This window comes from Lycorma delicatula, chromosome 5 (genome assembly GCF_047948215.1).
Source record: "Lycorma delicatula isolate Av1 chromosome 5, ASM4794821v1, whole genome shotgun sequence".
In the NCBI taxonomy this organism is placed as follows: Eukaryota; Metazoa; Arthropoda; class Insecta; order Hemiptera; family Fulgoridae; genus Lycorma; species Lycorma delicatula.
This window is the reverse complement of record NC_134459.1, coordinates 23,064,225-23,088,662: the sequence shown is the minus strand read 5'-3', so window position 1 is coordinate 23,088,662 and position 24,438 is coordinate 23,064,225. Positions and strand designations below refer to the sequence as shown.

The window sequence follows — 24,438 nt, the reverse complement described above, 5'->3', positions numbered from 1 at the left end:
TTACGAAAAATAAAAACTTTTTCGATCTGTCGAAGCCTTTTGATCCGCAATCCGATGTCGGAGAGCAGGTACCTAATTAATTTGTCAGATCGTTTTGTAGTTAACCGGACTGTAAAACCGCGGACCGATTCGACATAAACTACATTTATGAAACGTTCTGTCCATCTGCAAACGTTTCCTCGGTCCGTTGTACTGTATATTGCACTTCTGTAAAAACTTTAACGAACTAAATATTAAATCGCAGAGAAATCTAAAGCTCAGATATTTTACAAAATAAAAATAATCGAGATAAAAAAACGAGTTAATTTCTGGGTCATCGGCTGAAAAAATACGTAATTACACCGGTGCTACTGTTAAACAAAATGTAACTTATGTCGATTCCATCCTGTAATTAATACGATTATTTTTCCATCGATAATTAATACGATTACAAATACGACTTTAAGCAAAGCTTAGTAATTGCGAAGTCTGAAATTTTTAAAAATATAACATTTTCGTTTATCGCGTTAGTATTGCTTGCAGTTTTCTCCATAAATATGATTACGGCACTTTAATCGTACGTTCTAAAAAATAAGCATTAAATGACCGAAAGAAGCTTTTTTAGCCGCATTATTTCTTTTATTGGATTTCCTTTGCGTTATTCTTGTTTCTTATTAATTTCTTTAAAGAATTTTACGTCGGTTGTGAAATTCAGCATGTTTCTGGAAAAACTATTTTAGTTTGATTTTTGATTTTTTAATCGGAATGTTTTTTTACAGTCGGTTGTAGTTAAGTTCGTATTTTAACTGTAATTTTTTTATCTCTAGTGTTTTATTCGCGACCGTTTATGGATTGATTATCTGGTAGTAGGACGTATGTCTCCCGGCATTCTCTGGTAACGCAAGGTCGAGTTGATTTTTTTTGAGATTACGTGCAAAGATTTCTCCGAATCGTTTAACAGCAGCTTCAGACGCGTGGGCGTCCTAGCCCACGCGATTTAGTATGTCTAACAGAACAACTTACTTCAATGAAGATTTGGTGCCAAGAGTAAATTTTACGCCTACTAAGACGCTCCCTTTACTTTCTACGAAAACTACCTTGAACTGCAGTCGATGACTTCAAACCGTGAAACCAAAACGCACAGCGAGCACGTTCCATACCGGTAAGTATCTATTTTAACAACGCTGGAGACCGAATCTGGTACTAATGAATTACGTGAGCCAAAACTTGATATGTTTTGCTATGAAATGAGGCCTCAACAGTTATCTAAATAAACCTTTATACACTTTTACATTTGTGAAGTTCTTTTTTAATCACCCGATAGTACTAATCGCACTCGTTAGGGGCGCTAAAATGGATTAAAAGATTTGCTATTTACCGATTTGCAAGCGTTTACAGGGTCCTAGATTACGGACTTAATATTGTACCACTCTGGTTTGAAAATTGTATTTTTTAAAGTCCATATACTAGATTGCTTTTTCAAATTTTGATATTTTTTTTTATCTAACGAGAATTATTCGCAAACTTTGTTAACTTTGACAGTAAATGAATAATTTCAAGATAAATTTAGTACAATTTCAGAAAGTAAATCTAATAAGCCGATAATTTCATTACAAACAGTTTTCATTTCACGCAAATCGGTTAAAATATTTTGGAAATATTTTAATATGTCAACAATATGTTTTAAATTTAAAATACTCCGTTTACCTGCTACGTCACTTCTCTCAGAGAGAGTGTTATCAAGGCCGGGCGGCAAACCGATTTGCGTAGAATAGACTAATTATAAAACATCCTGGACGAAATAAATTTCTCAATTTTAAATTTTATCGCGGAATTTTAAACCGATTTATCTTTTATTACTTGTTTTTTCCTGTTATTAAGTTTAATAACTTTTAATTTAGGAACAAAAATTAAAACCGTAATCTAATGTGTTTTTGTGAAAAAAATTAATTAAAATATTAAATAGATTGTAAACTAATTTAAATATATATATATATATATATATATATATATATATATATATATATATATAAATGACATTTGAAATTGATAGAGGACATTCCTATTTTGTTTATAGCGTGCACGGTTCGGTTAAAAAATACTGTATAAGGGAATAGGTTACAAACGCAAAACAAAAGGATCGAGCGATTAGATCTTCCGTTTAACTGATTTATAGATATTTTTAACGTACGTGAGAAGTCGGTTGAAAATAAAAACAAGTGAATGACGGTTTTATTTTTTATATAAGCAAAATAAGAACCTTTTACATAGGCGGCCGTAAAATGTCAAAATATTTTTTATTATCGTTATGAACGATTGTATAAAAAAAATCTATATATATATATATATATATATATATATATATATATATATTTAATAATGTCACTAGTAATTTATACCGCTATTTAGAGATAGCAATTATTTTCTGGGAACCGTTTTAACACGTATGTCAAAGTACAAAATTTTCAAGAAATTAAGAAAAGAAGATAATTTTAATGTTTTTCCGTAAAGGCTCGAATACGACACGCATTTGTTTTAAAGCTACGATCGGTTTGATAAGGATGATGTCTTTTAATACTATTTTATGACTTACTAAAATCCATCGTACGTACGATGTTTGTTTGTTAAGAGGTGATCGGTATTACTTAAAACGTACCGTTTCGCTTAAATTTTTAATCTGCTATTCTAGTACAAGCTGATTTTAACTTTAATCTTTTACGTTTCTGTGCGTTAACCTACCTTGTAAATTTTTTAAAACCGCAAGATTTTTTCGTTATTTCATCATCGCCTATGCTCTTTCTACGATTACCTTTTGTTATCGCTTTAAATTTTTTTTAATCGGCGAATGTTTTTTCGTTCTTACCGAATGCTGTTCCCGGTTATCGCTCGATCGAATTTGATCTTAAAATAGTAACTTGATGCGACAAATAATTAAGTAAAATAAAAAATAAAAACCCTCGGGTCTTTCTCAAGTTTTCGAAAATAAACTCTTTACTAGTATAAATAACCGCTAATACTGTTTGGTGTACCGTTATTTATTTCACACGTAAAGTTTTTTTATTTGTAAATTTTACTCCGCCTATCGTTTAGTTTCTATTTTTATCTTGTTATGTACGTATTCCGTTTGAAGGGCACGATCGTCTTTGTAGTTTATTCGCTATTGTTGTTACGTAACTTCCTGTTGTATTTTATTGCATATCTCTGACATAATTTCATAAAAATAAAAATATCGACGGTCGTTAAAAATCATACTCGTGAAATTCTTTTCTTTCGGCTAGTTTATTTGCTCTCGTTAATCGTTATTTTCTTTGAATCGGTTTCCTTTTTTCTTAATAATCGATCCGCTGCTCGTATTTTATGATTTACATAGTAGTGAGATCGATGAGATTTAAACTGCGGTTAAGTTTCCAGGTGTCATAAGGAAGCTTACAGGTAAACTTTTTTAATGACGTTCAGTAGTTTTTGCGGTTATCGGGAACAAACGAAAAAAACGTCAATATATGTAGAACCGAGGTTAATTATATTTTTTTGCAGTTATGTATATTCTTCAACAAGACAGGATTTAAATTTCTTGACGTTTATTTAAAATATTTTCACGTTATTTTACTACAAGTATGTAATTACTTTTCCCAAAAAAAGCGGTTTATTTGTTATATAATTTTTATCTTCAAATTATATTTTATAAGCATCACATTTAATTTAAATATATAAGAATTAAGATTCGTTATTAATTATTTTATCCGATCATTTTATTTATAATTTTAATATAAGATTGTATAATTAGTTAATGTATTTTATTTGAAAAATATATTCACGTCGGTATAAATTGAAAGTAAAATATTCAGTGGAATATAAAAATTCATATTCTACTGATGAGCACAGATTAGTTCGTATTTTATCAGCGACTGAAATACAAAAAATACAGCTCTGTATAATTTTAATATTATATTTATAATTAGACCGTACGTACAGAATGTTGCGAAACGTATTCGCCAAACTCCAGAATCTGATTCAGGACACCAAAATGTGAAAAAACGTTCTGATCGACTTAAGTCCTACTTTACTTTGTTTTCCTTCTGGACGCCATTTTGTGATTTTCAAAAAAAATTATTTCTCAGGAGCCGGTAAACCTACAGTAATTAAAATTTTATAAACGTCACCTTAAAAATTGGCGGCCATCTTAATTTTTTTATTCTTCAATATTTTTGTGATTGTTTATTTGATATAATTTTTACTAACACAAAATTTATTAAGCATTTTATTTTGAAGAAAATGACACCTCATTTGTAAAATTCCGTTGACAAACAATCGAGTTATAGCAGACAATTAACCCGGCAGTACGCTTTTGCTAGCTGATAATTTTTTGTCTGTTTCTATTTTCTCCATTAATTGTAATAAAAATTATTAATAACAAATAATAATATAAAAAATTAATAATAATATAATAAAAATTATTAGCTTTTAATATTTTATTCCTTCTACGTTGTATGCTTGGAAATGCAAAAATTTTAATAATATTTAATCAAGACTCGTTTATAAAATTATTGTAATAGTTCTTTCCTTTAATTCTGCAGTCGAAACATTTTGTTTTGACTATGCGCGCGCGCGCGCGCGTGTGTGTGTGTATGTATTGAAACATAATGGACGCACACTTATAGCACAGTCACAAAAACCAAAAGAGTGAATATGAAGAGATTTGTTAGTTATTTATAATAAATCGTTTATATTACAGAGCATGCTTACTCACTTATTATCTCTCTCACTCTCTCTTTCTCTCTCTCTCTCTCTCTCTCTGCACGAACATATATATTTACTGGACAGCTGTCATTTGTTTTGTCTACTATAAGTGATGTTACATGCTATGTTGAATGATTTATGGCTTTTAGTTCTTTTGCAGTGTCACTTTGTTTTTTAACGGTAATAGTAGTTGCTTCATTTGTTTCTTTTCTAATGTAACTTACTTAAATCAGTTATATTCTTTCTAATAAATAGAATAACATTTCTTTAAAGATAGATTCACTTCCATTTGAATTATGAAAAAAATCAGTATTATTATTTCTTGAATCTTTTCTTTAATTTTTTTTTCGGTTGCGGACCATTTTCTTAACTAATAACTGGAGATGATTTCTAAAAATATAAGATAAATTATCATTTTCAGTTATTACTAAATTATCAGATGTTTCACCATATCTATTACATATACACATTTTTAAAAGTACATAGAATTTTATTTCACTAATAACTTCTAATTTTTTTTTCATATTTTTTTTTTATTGAATAATTATTTATGGTAAAATTCCTTTTACAATCACGGGTTAATAATTATTAATAAATTAATATATTTAATTAAATTTTTAAAAAAACTTGTTAAAAAATGGAAAAGGAGATGATGTCTGATTCAAACCGATATGCCTTTTCCTTATAGATCCAGATACGAAACGACTAGGACTAGATAAGGGAATCTTGGAGAGCCACATAAAAGCAGTCAAATGACTTAAGGCATAAAAAAAGATACAGATAGAAAACGTTTCAAAAATATTAAACGGTTTTGATTTAACTTTTTAAAAAGCATTAACCAAATTATTATAGATTATTTATTTGAAGAAGTTTAGGAATTTGAATATAGATCAAAGAAATGAAACAATCGATTTAATACGCGCTATCAGTTAAAAAATATTTGAAATACTTTTTTATAATTTGATATAATACAAAAATCTACTTATTCATCGGCAAAACCTCACAAGATGATGCGGTATGAAAAATTTATCGATGCAAATTTGGACGATTTTTTAAGTAATTTATTAAAAATCCTGTATTTTAATTTTCGTTTCCTTTTACAGCGAAAAAAATATATATTGCGACGTTTATGCAAATTTATTTTACGCTCGCTTACATAAGATCACTCGTACTTTCATGCAAAATATTTGGAAAAAGTTCCGTTCCGTGTTACGGTATAGATAATAGTTTAAATGAAAGTGAAAACCTGCAAAATCGGTGTCTTAATAAAAACTGTACCTAACGTGTAGATTCTATTACACGTATAGATTAATGTATCGATTACCACACGATATATCCAGGGATAAAAGTTGAAATTCCAGGAAGCCTCCTACTTATACGCCATTTCTCTGCAAATCAATCGTCCCTATTGAAACATCTTCCACACACACACAAACGCGCGCGCGAGTATATAAGAATCATTCAAAAACAACCAGGAGAAACCCTCTATTGAGACTTCATTTATACTTTGATTTATCCTCTACTTTATAAATATAATAGCTTCCTGTTGCAGGTTCGCCCGCGCTGTATGGTTACTTACTTAAATCAGTTTCCCGTGGCGTTCAATCTTTTTTATTTTGTGTTTATCAGTCAAGTAACCGGAGGAAGTGCAGTCAGTCACACGTACACTAACGGTGGCACTGGCTGTGGTGGTTGAGCCTTCGCACCCCTTCAAAAAATCGGAATTAAAAAAAAAACGAAAATGGTTTTTAAACATTTACCTGAAGAGTATTTGCAAGCCCAAATCTACAAAATGTCTCGTTTATTACAGTCGGGATTCGGAAAATTTACAATAATTGTTTAAAAATTTTTTACCTTTTTTCATTTCCTTTCAAGGTCGAATTTAAAAAATCTAGAAATCGGTTTATCGACGTAAAGATTACACTCGCCGAAAATCAAATTGATTTTTTCATTTGTTACCGAGAAAATAAAAAAGTTAACAGGGTTTCAAAAAAATTCAAAAATCGTTTTTAAGTCTTGAAACTCGGAATTAAATTCAAAAAATCTAGAAATTGATTTTTAGATGTTTCTAATCAATCGGTTAAAACCTAGCTTACACAGTGATAGACACTCACAGTTCACAATTAATTAGAGTATGCTTCAATCGGAAAATCTCCACTCCTAAATTTTAAATATATATAAATATATTAGCCATTTTTCGAGATGAGATATATCGAAAAACCTTTTAAGTTACACCAAGAAACATGAGTAAAAATTTAGTAGCAATAGATCGGGTAGTTCATTTGTTTATCCCGAACTAAAAACCCTGTTTCTCACTCTCTCAATCTCTCTCTCTCTCTCTCTCTCTCTCTCTATATATATATATATATATATATATATATATACATACAAAATTTACTCACAATGATGACATTTTTTTTCCTAACCAAAAAATATTCTTAAAATCATTCATTTTTTTAAAAATTATTTTACGATAAAACTGTAGATAGGAACTTGGAAATTTAAAATCCTTTTTTACTGAATGTGTTATAAGGGGACGATTTTTAATTCGACGTTTTTTTTTTTATTTTGGCCACTACGGAATGCATTACAACTTTTGTTTTGCCTTATACGTAATTTTCTTTCTTTCCAGTATGTCTTTATCGTTTCTTCTTTCTTCCGACGGTTGAATTTTGATTCGAAGTTTTCTGATCTTGGATCGGAGACCTTCCCGTTTGATTTTTTCCCTAAAGATTTCTCTACACGGATATCATCTTCAGAGATCTGTTTTTCTCGCTCGGTTCATTTTTTAATTCTTAGAACCGAGTTGATTTAACGTTTCTGTTTTTAAAAGAATTAGAATAATTTTTTTTTATCTGTCTATTTTTGCCCGTTCCTGAAAGATGCGCGTAGAACATTTTCATCTTCTGTTCTTTGTAATCGAATCTGAAAATTTTTTCGCGTATTTTATCCGTAATTTGTATTTGTATTTTTTATTACGTAATATAAAAACATTCCGGCAGAAGCTGAATTTACTCTCTCGACACAAAAATGTTACCGTAAGGCGGGTAATCTGTACCGTTATAGAGAACAAAAGAACAACGTAAAAAAAAAAAATTATTACCAAAGAAAATAACGGGATAACTAAAACAGAATAGACTTAATTACATCGTCAAAATAAAAAATGCCGGTTATGTATACTAGTTTCCACCTGTGATGGAAGATCGCATAAGAAACGAATAAATAAAAAAGTATTTACCGATTGTGGTTGTTTCTCTAATTTGTTTATTCGATTTGTTAAATCTTGCGATCGTTTTATTAATTCTTTTAGTTTATTTTTTAATTCTTGTCAATTTTTTCTGTGCATGTAATGCGAATAATACGGTATTTTATTCGGATTCAAAATAGTAATAGCTGGAAAAAAATAAAAGATATTTATTTTGAAAAAAATTCAAAACAGGAAAACATAATTTACAAAAAAAAATTACATTTACTAACATATAACACGAGCGGTTATAAAGATTAGCTAGGAAAATTATTTACCAAAAATTAAAAAAAAATCATTATTTTTTTCATACGAGTAGATTAATACTTCGGTTATCTACATATTTTTTAGAATTATTATATGTAAGTTATGTTTAAAACTCGACGAGTTCCGTTTTTAAAAAACCAACTTTATTTATTACAATTAGTATACATGTAATCGTAAATAATTAACTGTTTACTTCATTATGCGTACATGCTAACGCGTTATAAAATAGTGCGATATAATATCGAACGAGTTTACGACTTTAATAAATAGAACGATGTGCGTTGTACAGATCCAGACTTAAGACTTCGATAGGACGATATGAATCGAACGAGTTCAGGACAAATACTAAATTATTATTCTTACAATTAAAATAAAGAAGACAAAGGTTGCAGCTGCATTATATTCTTTCTCGCGATAGCTTATCCTGGAAACTTGGGGTAGGCTACGCACGTGGCTTATGGAATGTAATGCATCATCTACTCTCAGGCTATTCTCAGCAATGTAGCTTATATATATATATAAAATTTTTTTTAACTAATAAAATGCACACCAGATGATTCAAAATAGTAACATTACAGTAGCATTTACCCAATCTTCATTTGCATTATCAACCGCGTAATTAAAATAATTACGGATTGAAAAATAATAAAGTTGAGTGGATAACACTCCCGTTCTAATCTTGAAAGCAGAATCTGCTGTTGCATAAATAGAAAATGACTTCTCCTATAACAAAACTGTTCCTAGAAACTTGAATAAAATACTTACCGTTTGATAATATGATTTCGGTAGAAAAATCATATTATCAGACCGTTTTCTGTTTGTCCCTTTTCTTTTTTTCTGCTGGTATCGCTGAAAAATAAAAATAAATATCAAAAAATAACAGTAGAAAAAAATTAAAAAATACTAATGATAAATACGGGAACGGAAACAAAGAAAATGTTACGTAAAGGAGAAATAGTATTACTGTATGTACGATCTGTATTCGTTCGATACCATTTAACATTGTATTCGCGTTATTCCGGCATGATAATATAACCTAATAAAATGCATCTTAGTAAATTTGCTTTCGGCTGTAAAACCTGTAACCGACTGAAATTCATCGGCGACTTTGTGAGGTGTACGGAGATGGAATAACGAGTGAAGGTGGAGTGAAGCAGTGGTGCATTCCGTTTAAAGATGGCCGCACCAGTGTTCACGATGAGGACCGCAGTAGTCGCCTAACCTTGTGACTGATGAACTGACGATGAAAATCGACGTCAAAATTCGTGAAAATCGCCGCATTACGATTACAAAACCCTCAGTTTCATTTCACGAAGTTTACTGCGTGAAATCGTATCGGGGAAACTTGTACGATAAGCGCCTCAATTTAAACGGCGACTATGTAGAAAAATAATGTAAGATTGTCCCTTTCAAACGGATATAATAAAATTTCGTTTTTTTATTCGATTACGTTTTTTATTTCAAAACGTAAGTTACTTTCTGGATAGCCCTCGTATTTACGATCGCCATCGGTGGTTTTTCGGTGCTCAGTGATAACGGATAAATAATTTAAACTATCATCCGCCCTAAAAAACGGTGACCCGGTACGTACAAAATTCTAGTATCTGTTCCTACAGTCCGGTTCAATTTCTACAAATAATTAAAGAGGCGTATTAAAAATACTCGTTCCATCACGAGCGACGAACTGAAAGCTGCAGCGAGATTGTGAATCAGGAAAGATTGCCAGAATTCTTCGCTGCAGAATGAGAAAACCGGTTCACCGTTGCGTGAAATATTTTCTGTAACGGGCGAATACACAGAGAGGTAAATGTAAGGTTTTGTAGCAAATAAAATGTACTTTTATATATTATTCGTTTCACAATTTTCATCGATTTACGATCGACTATATGTTACATCCCTCGTATTAGCTAATTTAAATTTTATATATACCGCATCCGTAACTCTACCAAATCATAGTTACGCGATGCAATATCTATTTCAAAATTATCGATTTAGGAATAAAATAAAATAGGAAAAAAATATACCTTAGAAAATAGGAACAAATCTTCATATTTTCTCGACGTTATAATATTATACAAATGCGTTATGTAGTTAATGGATTCTTTAAACGCGATTCAAATGTAGATATTCTTGGAAATACACTAAATTTACTATATACAGGGTCATTCACGGGAACCGGATGTTTTTGAAGTGGGTTGTACTCGGGCGTTTGTGGTGGGAGGGTACGTGGCTGGTGTCTGAAGTTTCCTTTGTTCATAGCATTTACATTTTAGTCGTTGAGATGGAGCCGTGGACGCTAGACCAACGCCTGTACGCGTATGACACGAAATGACGAATCCGTAACTGCTGTTCAGGGAGATTTCCGCCGTCAGTTTAATATCCATCGTAATGCAAGTGTCCCTTCTCGTAACACAATATTGCGACGGGTAAACAACCTTCGAACAAGCGGTTCAATATTGAAGAAAAACCACCGGGTCCCCGATGAACTGTTAGCACTCCGGAGAACATCGAACGAGTAAGGGAAGCCATTGTCAGAAGCCCACGCCGCTCTATTCAGAGGCATTCAGCAGCGCTTCAAATGAGCACAAGTATGGTAAGACGAGCGGATAGACTTATACCTGGGCGGCCTCCGTGGCGCGAGTGGTAGCGTCTCGGCCTTCCATCCGGTGGTACCGGGTTTGAATCCCGGTCGGGCATGGCAACCGATGCCTGCAAACACGCAACCAATCATTCATCTCTGCAGCAAAATCTAATGGTGGTCCCGGAGGTTAAACAAAAAAAAAACAGCTACTTCTGTACGGATTCGAATGGTAGATCGTGGATACCGGTGTTCTTTGGTGATGTTTCAAATAGCGGTCGACCTGAGACTGTACAAGACTACACTTCATACATACATACATATATTCATACATAGACTACAATTCATACATATCATCCTCTGAAGTAATACTTTACGGAGGTTCCGGAGGCTAAACAAAAAAAAAATAATCACAATAAATTGCGATTAAGCTATCTTCTTAATAGTTAAGAAACAAAAAAAAAATATATTCCAAGTTCTTGATATCGATAAAGTTGCGGTATATCTAAAAAGGTACGCGGTAATGACATAATAATTATTTTTTATCGTAATTTTTTTCATTGTATTTTTAATCGAGACAAGTAGGTTCAAACTGTAGATTTCAGAGGTTCCCAAACTTATTTTTCTCATAGACCACTTTCAAAATTTTGCTGGTTCCGGTGGACAGCTACATTTCTACCATATTTCCAGTCGACGGAAAATGTGAAGATTAGATCTAACTATGAAAATTTTGTTACGGCTTAGTTCCACGAACTAACAGCTTCCGAAAAAAAAGTGAGAATTGATCGGTTAATTTTTGATCGACTGTGCTGTGAGTGGATGTCAAAAAAGTAAAGTTGGCCGATCAAAAAAAATGCTTCCATCCAACTTTACATTTTTGACATCTACTCACAGCACAAGAAAGCAATCGATTCTCACTTATTTTATTTAGAAAACTTCCCGTTCAGAGTGGTAAAAAGCAAAAGAAAAATAGTATATTTTTTGTGTTGCATTTATTCAAATATGTAATCATTACGCTACTAATTATTATCGTTATCATATTGCAATGTAATATAATAAAATTGTCGTAATATAATTAAAATTAAACATTAATAACGTAATGTAACTTCTACAATGACAATCACAAAATAGTTACAATTTTAATGGGAGGGATGTACTAGATTGATCGCAAAGTCAAGCCAACATTTTAGTTCTTCACTATCGAAACCAGATGAATTTTCGTGGACCCCTGCTTACGAATTGTGAACCCCCATTTTTTTTGTCACGCCAACGTAGACCCCTGTCGAGTCTCCCGTGGACCCCTGGGGGTCTACCTGGACCACTTTGGGAATCAATGCTGTGGTTCGTCGATTTCATTGCCGTACATCTACGTTAGATACTTTGTTAAAAACGGTGACGATATAAATTTAAATACAACCGTTTGTCTTACACGACCATAAAAATGTCGGTTTACTAAAATATTTTATATAAGTTAACAAATTTCGCTCCTGTCCTATAATTTTCGTGCAAACCTTCTAAATGTTTCTTTTTATCGAAGCAGAATAATTTTATCGCTCCAAATCTAAAGCTGTATTTTGTATTCTTTTTCTCCTAATTCAATTCTTAATGCTTATCGTATCTTCGATATAAATGTTGAACAGTGCCAGTGACGGGCAACAGACTCGCCTTACTCCTCGACCTAGATCTACCCAGTACTTACCAACTTTCAACGCCGCTGTTTTCTTTACTTAAATTTCTGACTTTCCATTCTACTCTTTTCTCTTAAAGAATTTTCAAAATGTTTACCCGTTTGACTCTTGAAAATCGTCTTCGCCAAAGCTCATTCTGTGAATATTAGTTTAAATTTATATTTTGAGTGTAACCGTAGATCAAGATTTGCATAAAAATGTAAAATTATTAGTCTAATTTATGTTTTTATTTTGTTCGTAAAACTGCACCGTTTAAGTTTTTAACTTGTAAACAGCGTTAAAATTGCCCTAGGGCGCGCCGTTTTTGAGGTACGCCCTTTTTTTATTTAACAAAAGATATGTCCGAGCGATCCCGTTTCTTATGTATAATATAAATTAAATAATATCAGCTGTCAATAGTTAGCTATTACAACTATAAAAAATTAAAAATCATCCGCTTTCTCTGAAAGTAATGATGACTGATCGATGCAGATCGCCGTTATAAATTTACAGCGTTAACCGAATAGCTGTTAGATTATGAAAACCAACAATAATTTTAAAGGTCGAATCGTAAATAATTATGATCGTTGCGTATATTAAATAACGATCAACGTTGTACACACATATCGCTGAAAGTAATGATGACCTACATCATCATCATAAATTTAAAATTAATCGTGGTGTTTGCGGTTAAAACATGTTTTATTATGAATTTTTCAGTGGATCGACTGTTTCGACATGTGAACACACATTCGTCATTGAAAGTAGCCGTTATTTAATGTATTCGAATAAAGAATATTGATTTACATACGCGACCGGTCCAATTGTTGAACAGAGTGAAGGTGTCGCTTGTAAAGGTGAAAGATTTCCTGTGTTTTAGTGGGCTTGGCCTACTTTGGGTAGAAGACAACGGGTAATCGCTTCAGCCCTCGCTTTCCTTATTACGTCCGGCGTGAAATGCTTTTTTCTTGAGATTGGCAATGCCGTTTTGTGGGACTTGTATCTCGTATCTTGTCGCATTCGATCCCTTGTTTACGGCAAATGATGTCTATAATTATTTTATTGACTTTTTTTCAAACTACAATTTCTTCCTAAGCAAGTAGAGATAAAAAAAATTATCGTATCGGCTCCGGTTCCTCTATCGTGTTTTAAAATAAATATCTAAACTTCAATCGGGTTTAATGTAATTCTTAATTACAAAAAATTGTTCGGCTCTTCTTACGCGATGTTAGGACAAACGGATAAGAACTGGCAAGTTTTACTTTAGTAAAAATCTAAAGCTATCGTGAAAAGTCCTTTCTCCTCAATGTATAAACAAATATAGCATGTTCATGATTTCTGGTAATAAAAAAAAATAAACTGTGTCTAAATATTTTGTTATTTGGATCGCTATATCTTACAAACATATCTGCTCTAGACTTTCGTCTAGTCGCTTTCCACTCTCGGGTACTTGTTGCACCGCAATCCTCTTTTGTAGAAATTATTTTTGAAATCCACCACCCGTCCATTTCTGAGCCCCTTGTTAGTTCATTATACCGATTAACAGACAAATCTTTATCTTAATAAAGAGAAGGTATTCAAGCAGTGTCCAAACAATAAAAATCTCCAACTTGAACCGACAACTAAAGTCTTTAAGTGGCCTACAGGGTAAGATTATGCATTTTCATTCAGACGAATAACAGCCATCGAGAGCAGCCTGCACCGTTTGATTTGTTTAACATCCTTCAATTCATAATAAGATTCTGATATCGCTGCAGTCCCAAGCTCCATCAATTCTGTTTTTAGATTCTTTTGTTCCCAAAATGTTGCGACAATCGTTTTTCAGTTCAATAATATCATCTGAATCTGTATGGCTCACTTCTCTCTGATTTTCTGGCGTCATGTTGCTCATAATATTAGTATGAACATGAGATTATCATCTACCGATTTTAGTTTCATTGTACGCTTGCTCACAAAAAATTAATTACAAAACACAGAATTACAAGTTGGAAACGACGATATCATCGTGTCTTTCATCAATTGCTCCTTTACCAGCGCTAAACAGAATGAAGAAGCGTTTGAACAAGTTATTACATTATAAATTCCTGATCTGTGACTTCTGTGTTATACAAGTCGTGCAAGATGTATAAGTGATAACATATAAAGTTGATTTCTTTACGTTTATTATGACACGATATAACCGTTCGATGCGATGAACAGAGTAAAAAGACTAATTTCAGGGCTGAATATCAGATATAGTTTAGTCGGCTTCGTGCTGGTATGCAATAATTTTTGAGGGAAAGGCATCAGAAAAAAAATATATATATAAAATTAAATAATATCAAAAAGCTTTTCTTAGATAAGTTTTAAACCCTTATCCAAAGAATAGTAAAAACTTTTCGATATTTTACTTAATAAGAGAGTTATAGCGATATTTTGTTTTTTTCGAAAGGCCCTTCCCCATTTCCTGTCCCATGATCCGATTTTGGCCGTTAACGAACTAGACCGAGATTTTCTGACCAGTTATTTTTAAGAAACAATTTGAAAAATTACGGCAGTTATCGTGTTCACAAGAAATTGAAATATATATAAACTTTTGAGCTGACGGTGGTTTTGGGGTCTGAGGCTGTGAAACGCCAAGATATGTCGAAATTTTCCTGAAATCAAATCATTGTATCCATTACAATACGTAATCTTTTGAAATCTACTTAAAACATTAGATTGCAGAAAAATATACTGAAATAAACTGTTTTGTAATTCAAGGTGTTGATAATTCATTCTCTTCGAAAAATAGATATTTTTCGTTTAAAACATCGTTTTAAACTATGTGTTTCGCGACACATCGTTTAATTTCGCTCTGCTATTCAGTAACGGTGTGAGGACGAGTTTTGTAAGCGGCATTCTTAAGGTATCCCCCACAACAAAAAGTCAGGAAAGGATAAATCAGGAGACCGTGGGGGCCACAATCCCTTCGAAATCAATTGTCCACGAAAACACTGATACAAGAAAGTCGGCCATATGAGCCGTAGCTCTGTCCTGTTAAAACTACGTGTAATCTATCCGGTCTGCAGGTATAGTGCTTACAAATTGTTGCACCGTCTGTATGTAACGATCATAGTTCACGGTGCCGGAAAGAATGTCATGAAGTTTCGACTACTGATATTGTACGCGAAACTCCCATTTTTTGTCCGTGGAGGGAGACTAGTGCACCGATGTGGATTTCCGTACGCGAGATGCGTAAATTCTGTGCGTTTATAGTAGTTCCATATTGGTGGAACCGTGCCTCGTCCGATCGAAACGGATCGTCAAATTCATCCCCGTCCGAGTTATGACGTGAACCGCTGACAGAAAGCTACACCTTTACCAGTGTCTTCAGGTAACAACTCGTGAACGACAGGAATTCTGTGTGAACGCATCTTTAAACCGCTTGCTCGATGCCGTGCGGGCGTTACCAAAAACGATCGGACCGGTTAGATAGACGTCGCACAGATTTCTTGGGACTAACAGAATATAAAGCTTGCACGTCGATCGACTTTTCTGATGCTACCGTTTTCGGTCGAGCGCTTTTGGCTGCGTCTATCGCATTCCCTGTCTCTTGATTCTGCCGCTTGATGGAGGAGAATGACCCTCCACTTTTCTGTGAAGGCGTTCTGGGTCTGGGCGTAACTGGCACATCTAATGTATCGGGAGGCGACGAATATATTCTGCTCCATTTTGTAACCCGTTTTACCTCGATTAAACTTGCAACAAAAGAAGAAAACATTCTTCCGTGAGATTGTGTCGCTCTTTTTGAACCGTCTGTATTTTAAATAAATCGGCGCTAAGATTTTTTAAATCGTTTGATAATTTATTAAAAACGCAAAGTAAACGTAAGGCCCTTTCTTGTAAATCAAAGTTTTGTGTCGAGCGTTAAAAAAACAGTTTTATGTTCTGTTTTGGTAGAGGTGGATATCGTTATTTTTCTTTAAGAATAAGCGATCGTTCTCTTCAGCAAAGATTGCAGATTCATAAACGTAAATGCAGAGTTAAGTTACCTTATTTAATTGCACGACAAATAATTTGCAGAACGTAACGAGGGCAACCCCGCTTTAAATTATAACAGATATACACATGAACTTTTTAAAAATACTTGATTCAAGTATTTTACCTGACGATTTGTAAAAGATCATCATTAACAGTAAGCCTGACATATTCGCAAGTAATTTTACCGGTTTTCTTAGTTAAATAACAATTACAACGTTAACTGTTGTGTAAATTATTACCGAAATATATCGGCTAATGAAACATTTTTGAAATCATTAATCTTAATACACGCTGCTTCTTGTTCCTCAGGTTCTTACGTATGTGTATCGATGAGAAAAATTGTATAAATAATGTAACGCTTTAATGTACCCTTTTCTGTCATTAAAAATAAAAATACGACATTATGATTTAGCGGATAGAATTCCCGTTAATGATAACAATTGTTGCCCGTAAAGAAAAACTCGTGTTTCAGTATGTGAAAGGTTCTCGTAGAAGTATCAAATTTATTTCGTTTGCATCAAAACCAAACCGTTTGTTCATGTATGAAGTATCTTATAAAACTTTACGCTTGACAATTAATAAATGTGTACTTTACTTATGTATATTGCCATTTAAAGTATATTCTTGCGGCTTCTCTTGCGGCTTCCCCAAAAAGTTAAAACAAATTTTCAAAATGCGTAAATAGGCTGTTAGATAATTGTTTGGCGGTAATAAATATGAATCCTGTAGATTGATATTTAGAAAATTAAATATTTTTAGTTATCCTTGAGTTTATATTTATGAATGTGCATTCTTTTCCAAAAATAGTCCCTTTTTAAAAAATAACAATATCCATGCTATCAAATCTGATAAAGAATCCTCTTTTTCTGTTTAGTTTCTGGAACTACTGTAAGCTATTACTTCAGAGGATGATATGTATGAATGTAAATGAAGTGTAGCCTTGTACAGTTTCACATCAACTATTCCTTAGATATGTGGTTAATTGAAACCTGACCGCCAAAGAACACCGGTATCCGCAATCTATTATTCAAATCCGTATAAAAGTAACTGCCTTTACTAGGATTTGAACCTTAGAACTCTTGACTTCGAAATCAGATGATTTACTATGATAAGTTCACCGCTAGACCGACCGGTTAATGCCGATAAAGAACTTCCTTCTTTTTCTGTTTAGCCTCCAGAACCACCGTAAAATATTACTTCAGAGGATGAATGAGGACGACGTGTATAAATGTAAATGAACTGTAAATGTAAATGAAGTCTTTAAAGTCTCTGGTCAGCCGCTCCTGAGATCGGTGTTAATTGAAACCCAACCACCAAAGAACAACGGTATCCATGATCTCGTAATCAGATCTATAGCTGATATTAGAACCGGTTTCATTTAACTCAGCGCAATACTTTGGCTTACGGCAAAGGGCGTTATGTTTCTGTTGCGATTTTAAATAGATTACCAAATCGTTTAAAACTTCTCCCGACAATTTATTTTAAATAGAATTAAAAGATTTTGTTTTACTAAAACGTAATATTAATTCTGAAAATGAAATTCTAAATAATAATTGAAAATGTTTAAAAAACTCTGAATTTTTTGCACCTTATTCAGCTTATTATATTAATATGTACGTAAATATGCAGTAAAATAATTTTTATTATGCCTTCTAAATTTTTAGTTATTTTTTATACTTTGTATCTCCATTAAAATATCATAACATTATTTCACGTTTTTATTTTTTGCATTTAGGCCGACTACAAACCACACAAATGTCATTTCTTCCGCTTTCTTTTTCATTTCTCCCGACATTCTTTTGTTCTTTCTATATGTTTGGCATTTATTTTTTTTTGACCGTTTCACTTTGGATGTCTTTTCCTTCATCGCCATTTTAACTCAGTTTTACGTATTTTTTGTCAGATTAGCTTTCTATCTTTAGTCTCCTGTTCACGGATCCCTAAGTTCTGTAATTCTTTTTTCATCGTTGTAGGTCTCAAAGTTGCTCTTTTGTTCACAGATTTTAATGAAAATCTGTTTATTTAGTCGCTGTTCGTCCATTCTGTACACACGACCCAGGAATTTCAATCTCCACTTTCTTATTTATAAACTTAAAATATAAATGCATGTAAGCGGTTATTTTGTGACGCTAATCTGATGGTTTTACCTTGGCTTTCTACGATTCATCCGGCAAAGGCTGACACAGTTCCTTTTCTTTATACACGGAATAGTATATGAGTACCGTTTATGAAATCATCTATATAATGTGTTGTTATGAATCGATCAGGATAAAAATGTTATTTATTTATGCTTCAATTCAACAGAGGCTTATACTGTCTTTTTAACAAGATTTCTACAAAAAAAAAACCCCTTAATATTGCATAATTTCAATGCGCGTATTAAATCTTATAATTCACAATATATTACAAACAAACTGAATTATAATCTTTTTTTTTCAGATATGTTTTTTAAATAATGTAATTTAACTCATCTTAACGATTGCTTTATTACAATGTAATAATTCAAATGAGGATATTGCAGTCTGGTATGGAATTGACATATTTACACACTGGGGGAGACCCCGGACATTTCTTTAGAAATTATATTAGAAATGTTATGATGCCTGTATATCAACATCCACTATGAGGTCAGTAATATATTTGTTTTTATATTATTTACTACCGTTTTTCTTAATTTTTACATAAATATTAAAATTTCTGGTTTAATTATATTATATTTTCTGTAAAAGACCCTGAAAAAGATATTTTAATTTTTTTATACTGTTTAACATCCTATGATTATCTTTGTACTTCTCTTCGTTATTCTGTTTTCTATCATTTTTCTAAAATTGTTCCCATATATATATATATATATAATTTTGTATCCTTACAAACATGTGTTACTATCATATTGATGTACGAATTAATTTTATTCTTGACGACCGACTATTATAAATATAATAATTTTAAAAATGATTATGGATTATTTGAATTTAAATTAACATCCCTGAAAATCCCTGAAGCTGGACTAACAGCTTCAAAAGTACTAAGATTTACACTTTTTAAATTGTTGGTAAGTAGAAATTTAATTTATACAAAAATAATGTTGATTAAAAAAATACTGTAGCCAACGTGATATAATGTGTTGATTTCCAGGGCCGTTCGACTGCAGTGAAGTCCTGGATTTTATAAATTTGATTTGTTTATAAAGTTAAAGCCAAATTTTGTCTTGTTAATCTATAAAAATAGTGAAATTAGAAGGTCAGATCAGAATATCAAAGTAACGTATTATTTACTGTTAATAGATCGGTCGAGTGGCTGAAAACAAAATAAAACAAACTTAAGAAAAATAATAATGAAACCGATTTCAAAAGAACAAACTAGAGATGAAAAATTGCGCTTTCTTAAATCTTTCACTTTTAACGTATAAGAAAAGTTTTAATTATTTTATTTTAACGTTTTTATAATTTTATTTTTATTTAAATTAAAAATATATCTACAAAAATTTGTTAGAAACAATCAAAAGAAGCACGAAATTGCTACTTTCTGAGTTTGACATATGGTTCTGGTGTGTAAAAATCTATATTATTTTTCTATTGTATTAATTTTCTTGAATTTTGTTTGAAAATATATCCGGCAGAAAATGACAACAAAATGTACGTTAGCATGTTATTATATTATAACATTCCAGTATTAAGTAATGTTAACGATAAATCTTATGTACAAAGCCAAAATTTTGTCTGTTCTAAGAAAAAGAAATTCATTCATTATTATACGAGGGTTTTTTTTTCAAGGTCCGATCGGTCACGAAATTAAAACCACAGTGAAAATAAAAAAAAAAATTGTTTGTAACAAGTACTTACATAGTTACGCTATTTCTCTTCATAGTCACCACTCCGATTTAGACATTTGTCGTAGCGTGGTTCCAACTTTCCAATACCCTCGTCATAGAACGGAGCCGCCTGTGTTTTCAGCCGTGTTCATACGCCGGTCTGCAGCTCGATGTCTGTGCCAAAATGTTGTCCTCCTAGCCGGCGTTTCGTGTGGATTTTGCTGGATTTCAATTGAGCAGTACACTATATCTATTTAGTGTTTACTGAAGTTTGTCTTGTCTAGATGAAAGTAAATCTGCCCTGTACAATTCTGTTATAATTGAAACCAATTTAAAAACATGTTGTCTAGTAATATTTCACAAAACTATAATAAGTTTTCAATAATTTAGTATTCAAAAATGAAATATAGCTAATTTTTCTACCTCAAAATGATCTATTTTTTTTTGTATGAGACTTCAAAAGGACACTAAACAGAAAATATTTTGACGTACAAAATTCAAAGTTACAACAGTCTTAACCGTAATAACGGCCATTTAATGTCTTTCACAGCTAGTTTCAAAAACTGTGTATAGTACCTCTTATGTAACTTCTCAACAGTGAAACATAGAAGAAAATTTAACAAATATTTTACTTTAAAATGATTTAATTTGAGTTATGAGACTACTATATCCTGAAGCACCCGGAGGACAACTAAAACATTTTTAGTAGAAAGGATATGGGTGGGTGATCATTTTAAAAGGTATTGAAAGACAAAAATTTGATATAAAAACTTTTGACTATAGCAAAACTAACTAACATCACTCTCATTTATTTATTTCTTTCACAGCTAGTTTCAAAAGTAGTGTTCAGTACACAAGTAGTGAGTGGTCTTGCACCCCAAAATAGATTGTTTTGAGGTAGGAGCATTTTAGAAATTTAATTTTGCTATATTTAACTATAGAAAAGCGGTTTTGTTATTTTCTTTAATACATATTTTTTTTTTGTCTTCAGTCATTTGACTGGTTTGATGCAGCTCTCCAAGATTCCCTTTCTAGTGCTAGTCGTTTCATTTCGGTATACCCTCTACATCCTACATCCCTAACAATTTGTTTTACATATTCCAAACGTGGCCTGCCTATACAATTTTTTCCTTCTACCTGTCCTTCCAATATTAAAGCGACTATTCCAGGATGCCTTAGTATGTGACCTATAAGTCTGTCTCTTCTTTTAACTATATTTTTCCAAATGCTTCTTTCTTCATCTATTTGCCGCAATACCTCTTCATTTGTCTCTTTATCCACCCATCTGATTTTTAACATTCTCCTATAGCACAGCATTTTAAAAGCTTCTAATCTTTTCTTCTCTACTCCGATTGTCCAAGTTTCACTTCCATATAAAGCGACACTCCAAACATATACTTACAAAAATCTTTTCCTGATATTTAGATTAATTTTTGATGTAAACAAATTATATTTCTTACTGAAGGCTCGTTTCGCTTGTGCTATTCGACATTTGATATCACTCCTGCTTTGTCCATCTTTAGTAATTCTACTTCCCAAATAACAAAATTCTTCTACCTCCATAAGCTTTTCTCCTCCTATTTTCACATTCAGTGGTCCATCTTTGTTATTTCTACTACATTTCATTACTTTTGTTTTGTTCTTGTTTATTTTCATGCGATAGTTCTTGCGTAGGACTTCATCTATGCCGTTCATTGTTTCTTCTAAATCCTTTTTACTCTCGGCTAGAATTACTATATCATCAGCAAATCGTAGCATCTTTATCTTTTCACCTTGTACTGTTACTCCGAATCTAAATTGTTCTTTAACATCATTAACTGCTAGTTCCAGTAAAGATTAAAAAGTAACAGAGATAGGGAACATCCTTTTCGGACTCCCTTTCTTATTACGGCTTCTTTCTTATGTTCTTCAATTATTACTGTTGCTGGTTGGTTCCTGTACATGTTAGCAATTGTTCTTCTATCTCTGTATTTGAACCCTAATTTTTTTAAAATGCTGAACATTTTATTCCAGTCTACGTTATAGAATGCCTTTTCTAGGTCTATAAACGCCAAGTATGTTGGTTTATTTTTATTTAATCTTCCTTCTACTATTAATCTGAGGCCTAAAATTGCTCCCTTTGTCCCTATACTTTTCCTGAAACCAAATCGGTCTTCTCCTAAAACTTCTTCCACTCTCGTCTCAATTCTTCTGTATAGAATTCTAGTTAAGATTTTTGATGCATGACTAGTTAAACTAATTGTTCTGTATTCTTCACATTTATCTGCCCCTGCTTTCTTTGGTATCATGACTATAACACTTTCTTTGAAGTCTGACGGAAATTCCCCTTTTTCATAAATATTACACACCAGTTCTTATAATCTATCAATCGCTTCCTCACCTGCACTGCGCAGTCATTCTACAGGTATTCTGTCTATTCCAGGAGCCTTTCTGCCATTTAAATCTTTTAATGCTCTCTTAAATTCAGATCTAAGTATTGTTTCTCCCATTTCATCCTCCTCAACTTCCTCTTCTTCCTCTATAACACCATTTTCTAATTCATTTCCTCTGTATAACTCTTCAATATATTCCACTCATTTATCGACTTTACCTTTCGTATTATATATTGGTGTACCATCTTTGTTTAACACATTATTAGATTTTAATTTATGTACCCCAAAATTTTCCTTAACTTTCCTGTATGCTCCGTCTATTTTACCAATGTTCATTTCTCTTTCCACTTCTCTTTAATCCACTCTTCTTTCACCAGTTTGCACTTTCTGTTTATAGTATTTCTTAATTTTCGATAGTTCCTTTTACTTTCTTCATCACATCTGAAACCCAAGGTTTTCTATCAGTTCTCTTTATTCCGCCCAAGTTTGCTTCTGCTGATTTAAGAATTTCCTTTTTAACATTCTCCCATTCTTCTTCTACATTTTCTACCTTATCTTTTTTACTCAGACCTCTTGCGATGTCCTCCTCAAAAATCTTCTTTACCTCCTCTTCATCAAGCTTCTCTAAATTCTACCGATTCATCTGACACCTTTTCTTCAGGTTTTTAAACCCCAATGTACATTTCATTAACACCAATTTATGGTCGCTATCAATGTCTGCTCCAGGGTAAGTTTTGCAGTCAACGAGTTGATTTCTAAATCTTTGCTTAACCATGATATAATCTATCTGATACCTTGCAGTATCGTCTGGCTTTTTCCAAGTGTATATTCTTCTATTATGATTTTTAAATTGGGTGTTGGCAATTACTAAATTATACTTCGTGCAAAACTCTATAAGTCGGTCCCCTCTTTCATTCCTTTTACCCAGCCCGTATTCACCCACTATATTTCCTTCCTTGCCTTTTCCAATGCTTGCATTCCAATCTCCAACTATTATTAAATTTTCATCTCCTTTTACGTGTTTAATTGCTTCAACAATCTCTTCGTATACACACTCTACCTCATCATCATCATGGGCGCTTGTAGGCATATAGACATTAACAATTGTTGTCGGTTTAGGTTTTGATTTTATCCTTATTACAATGATTCTATCGCTATGCTTTTGAAATACTCTACTCTCTTCCCTATCTTCTTGTTCATTATGAAACCTACTCCTGTCTGCCCATTATTTGAAGCTGAGTTAATTATTCTATAATCATCTGACCAAAAGTCGCCTTCCTCTTCCCACCGAACCTCACTAATTCCTACTACATCCACATTTATCCTATCCATTTCCCTTTTTAAATTTTCTAGCCTACCAACCTTTTTTAAACTTCTAACATTCCACGCTCCGACTCGTAGAATGTTATTTTTTAATTTTCTGGTGGCCCCTTCCTTAGTAGTCCCCAACCAGAGATCCGAACGTGGGACTAGTTTATCTAATTACATATTACGCTTATAAAATGTGAGAATGAAATATTTTATTTAAAAAATTAATAAATCCTATCCGCTTTTAAAAAACTTATGAAGCTGTAGAAAAGATTATAAATGAAATATTAACATTCAAAATTTAAATAACACCGGCTGTAGTTTAATCGCATGTTGTTGGTCTTTCATAGCCAAAGCAGAGAATACCAGAAAGAAAAAACAGGTCAAATAGTAAAAAAAAAAAAATGTTTTTATGTTTAAAAAACCTACATAAACAATTAATCAAAAGCAGCTGATCTGCTGCATTCGGTTAG

At 32.3% G+C, this 24,438-nt stretch overlaps 1 protein-coding gene across 1 annotated transcript in view; it reads left to right on the top strand.

Moving 5' to 3' along the window:
• Positions 1 to 24,438, top strand: part of LOC142324805 (protein D3-like) — a 138,688-nt gene that overhangs the window by 46,463 nt on the left and 67,787 nt on the right. Inside the window, exon 3 of the transcript XR_012756394.1 lies at positions 18,914 to 19,101. The gene's annotated coding sequence lies outside the window, so the exon portion shown is untranslated. The remainder of the gene's footprint in view (positions 1 to 18,913; positions 19,102 to 24,438) is intronic.